Genomic DNA, 4,942 nt, shown 5'->3' on the forward strand with positions numbered 1-4,942 from the left:
ACCATGATGGGGAGATGATGAGACCACAACGCAGTAGAATCCAAAATCATAATATATTACCCATTTGAGTATCTTATATCAACTCTAAAAATACACCACTCAGATTTGTTCTAATGACAAGAGCGGTGGCCAAAACCCCACGTATGAGTATACTTGACATGGCTTCCCAAAGATTTTAACTATGGGGGCATAATCAATACTCCATCATTGAAAGCACCATAGATAAAATAACATGATAGCTTTGAGAGTGTTTGTTGTATTTATGCATTATGTAGGGTGAGAATACTCATGAATTGAATGTCTCCCCCTAAATATATGCCTACGTCAAGACAAGACATTGAGTTTATGCATGAATGGGTACTAGATTTCACATAATGTTGTCAAGCTCTAAGATATCAAGTTCACGCCTAAGTTGACAAAACCTTGCTTCATCCAATGGCTTGGTGAAAATATCTGCAAGTTGCATGTCTGTGCCAACAAGAGCAATGTCAATATCACCCTTCTCCACATGATCTCTCAAGAAGTGATACCTAATATCAATGTGCTTGGTGCGGGTATGATCCTTGGGGTTCTTAGCAATATTGATGGCACTTTCATTATCACATAGAAGAGGCACATGTCTATAGGTGATACCGTAATCCTTCAATGTTTGCCTCACCATAGTAACTGAGTTGCACAACTGGTGGTTGCAATATATTCAGCTTCGGCGGTGGAGAGGGCAACACAATTTTGCTTCTTTTAGGACCAACTTACCAAGGAGCGTCCAAGAAATTGACATGCACAGGAGGTGGACTTACGATCCACTTTGTCTCCAGCCCAATCTGCATCCGTGTACCCAATGAGATCAAACTTAGCATCTTTGGGGTACCATAGACCCAACTTTGGGGTGTGAACAAGGTATCTAAGAATATGCTTAACCGCCTTATGATGGCTTTCCCTAGGGGAAGCTTCAAATCTAGCACACATGAATACACTAAACATGATGCCTAGTCTAGATGCACAAAGATAAAGCAATGAACCAATCATAGAGCGGTATTTAGATGGGTCGAAGGGGATATCGTTTGAGTCTTAAGTGAGTACAATTTTGGTTGGCATGGGTGTCTTACATGGGCTGCCATCAGTCATGCCAAATTTTGCTAGGATATCCTTGAGGTATTTTTCTTGAGACAAGAAAATTCCTTCTTGAAATTGTTGAACTTGAAATCCGAGGAAGAACTTCAAATCCGCATTGAGTGACATTTCAAAATTATTGGTCATCGATGCCGCAAACTTCTTTCATAAATGAATGTTAGGAGAACCAAAAATGATATCATGTACATAGATTTGGCATAAGATCAAATCATGTTTGTCCCTCTTAGTAAAAATAGTGGGATTGATCACCCCTCTCACAAAGCCATCATCGGATAAAAACTTCTTAATATGATCATACCAAGCACGAGGTGCTTGTTTGAGTCCATACAAAGCCTTATGAAGTTTATACACATAGTCTTTGTGATCGGGGTCAACGAACCCAGGTGGTTGTGATACATATACTTCTTCTTGTAGAGGACCATTAAGGAAAGCGTTCTTCACATCCATTTGATGTAATGTAAATCCATTGAAAGCAGCATAAGCAAGTAAGATGTGAATGGATTCAAGACGAGCAACGGGGGCAAAGGTCTGAGCAAAGTCCAAACCTTCAACTTGTGAGTACCCTTCTGCCACTAACCTTGCCTTGTTGTGGATTATTACACCATTCTCATCTTGCTTGTTCTTTAAAACCCACTTTGTTCCAATGACGTTGTTTTTGGTTGGCATTGATGTCTTACATGGCCTCTTGACTAATTACCACACTTGATTGCGCTCAAAGCTATTCAACTCTTCTTGCATAGCAATGAGCCAATCGTTGTCTATCAACACATCTTGTACCTTGAGAGGCTCAACACTAGACACAAAAGAGAAGTGAGCACAAAAGTTTGTTAATTGTTTACGAGTGACTCTACCTTCTAATATGCTGGTGAGGATTTTATCAACATCAACACGACCGACCACTCAAGGGATGATGGAGGTTAAGGTTTCGCGAGGTTCAACTTCATGTCCATCATCCACGTCCTCAACATATGGATCATTAATGTGTGGTGGAAAATTGTCTTCTTCTTCTTGCACTTGTTGAGGTTCATTGTCAATGATTGCACTTTCTTGTACTTGCCCTTGAGGATGATCTTGTTCTTGATGATTATCATGAAGAGGAACTTGATCATCATCTTGTACTTGGACTATGGGCATTGGTTGAGTAATAAGGGCTTGTGATGGTATGGGTGTTGAAGTTGTTTGATGATGTGTGAGGCATCCATCTTCTTCTTCGTCATCATGAGGTTCTTGTTCCATTGGAACAAGTGCACTAACACCCATGGTCACGATATCTTGAGAAGAATCTTCTTCACCTACATCACTTAGATCAACCTGCTCCCCATGGGAGCCACTAAATTCATCAAACACCACGTCACAAGTTTCTACAGCACATCCATTGGATTTGTTGTAGACTCTATAGGCGTGAGAGTTTGATCCATAGCCAACAAATATGCCCTCAGTTGTTTTGGATTGAAATTTTCCTAACCGTTCCTTTTTGTTGAGGATGAAACATTTGCACCCAAATACACGGAAGTACTTGACATTTGGCTTGTTCCCGGTTAGGAGCTCATATGGAGTATTTTCCAATATTTTCCGGAGGAAGAGTCGATTTGATGCATGGCATGCGGTGTTGACAGCCTCGGCCCAAAAACTGTGTGGAGACACGTATTCATCCAACATGGACCTTGCCATCTCCACAAGTGTACAATTCTTCCTTTCTGTAACACCATTTTGTTGAGGGCTGTATGGTGCGGAATATTGATGTTTAGTCCCTTCACCACTAAGAAATCCTTCCAAGGTGTAATTTTTTAACTCGGAACCATTATCACTTATTATTGCCATGATATCTTTGTCAAACTTGCGTTGTGCTTGCTTGGCAAAAATCAATGAAGGAGATCTTCGTCTCGTCTTTGGACTTGAGGAAAAACACCCATGTGTATCTTGAGTAATCATCAACAATGAAAAGTCCATACTTTTTCCCACCAAGACTATCCCATGAAGGAGGCCCAAAGAGATACACATGAAGGAGCTCCAAAGGCCTTGAAGTAGACACAATATTCTTGGGTGGGTGCTTTGATTGATGTTGCTTCCCGGCTATGCATGCACTACACACATGATCTTTCTCAAAAGAGATATTGGTTAGTCCAAGTATGTGATTACCCTTTAAGATATCTTGAAGATTTCTCATGCCGACATGGGCTAGCCGGCGATGCCATAGCCACCCCTTTTCGGCCTTGGCCATTAGACAAGTTGCATGGAATGTGCTCTGTTTTGAGAAATCAACCGTGTAAAGGTTGCCATCCAACTCTCCAACAAAGGCCACTTCGAGAGTATCTCTCTTAAAGACTTTCACATCCGTTAGTCCAAATAGTGTATCATAACCAACAGAAGCCAATTGGCGAACATAAAGCAAATGATATTTGAGGGATTGGACAAGCATGTCATTTGCAAGCCACATGTCATTTGTGATAGCCACATTGCCCAACCCGAGTACCTGTCCTTTTGATCCTCCACCAAACATAATGCTCATAAATGGTGAATAGCTTCCATGAAATCATAGAGCAACTTGCTATCTCCGGTCATATGATTGGTACATCCACTGTCAATCACCCATTTTACTCCACCGGAGAAAGCAACCTACACACAATTATGACATGGTTAGAGGCACCCATTTTGCAACGGGACCTCACAAGTTAGTCACAATGGTCTTAGGGACCTAAATAGCATAAAACCGGAATGCATTTCGGGGATCAACAAACTTTGCATAAACTTCTCCATCCTTAGCCTTACGAAGTACATAGGATGGAGGCATGAACTCTTTTCACTTGTTGAGAGTGGGCATGCCCCTCGTGGCCTTCCCACTACCAACCTTACCTTTCTCCTTGTGCCCTTGTCATACAGAAGTTTCTTTTAGAGGGGTGGTGCACTTTTGATAGGATGTCTTCTTCTTGCTTGTGCTAGGGTCAAACCCGAGTCCCTCTTTGGCGAACACTTCACTGTGTTGGCTCAATACCTCATTAAGGTTCTTTTGCCCTTGAGCACACGTCATGAGCCCTTTCTCAATTTGAGCCTTGAGAAAGCGATTTTCTTCAAGAATAGATGCTAGATCACTACTAGAGTTAGTAGTACAAGCATCAACATTGATAATAGGAGAAGAGTAAGCCTTGGCTAGAGTTTCAAAATAAGTAAGCTTGAGTGTCTCAAAACTCTTTGTAAGAAGGGTGAGCTCTTGTTCCTTTTTCTTGAGGGAAACTGATAGGAGCTCACACTCCGTAGAGAGAGGAGCATTCGACTTCACAAGCTTACTTTTATCATTCATCAACTCTTCGCAAGAGTCAATAGCCTTTTTCAAGGAGGCAAGATCTTTAGTATGAACATCAATGTTTGCACCAATTTTCAAGCATAGTTCATCATTTCGTGTTTCCTCATAGTGGACTTTCCGCTCAAGGATTTTATATTTTTCCTTTTCCTCAGTGACGAGGGTTTCAAGTTCCTTAATGGTGGTGATGTGCTTACTTACCATCTCCATAAGCATACGAAACATAGTGAGCTTCTTTCCTTTGAGGGAGCACATGAACTTATTTAGTTTAGCAAGCATAGGATCATCCATATCATCATCCTCATGACTATCCTCTGCATCAAGATACTCATCACTAGGAGTAGGAGGAGAGAAAATAGGAGGATTTGATCATGGAGTTACCTTGACCTTGTCGAGAGAGCTTTGGTCATTTCCATCTTCTACCATGGTCTTTTCCATTAGGCACTTGTGAGCGTTGACCTTGTAGTTCTTCATATAGTTGTAGGTGACAACATCACCACTATTGTTGACTAG

Source organism: Triticum urartu, chromosome 4 (genome assembly GCF_003073215.2).
Source record: "Triticum urartu cultivar G1812 chromosome 4, Tu2.1, whole genome shotgun sequence".
In the NCBI taxonomy this organism is placed as follows: domain Eukaryota; kingdom Viridiplantae; phylum Streptophyta; class Magnoliopsida; order Poales; family Poaceae; genus Triticum; species Triticum urartu.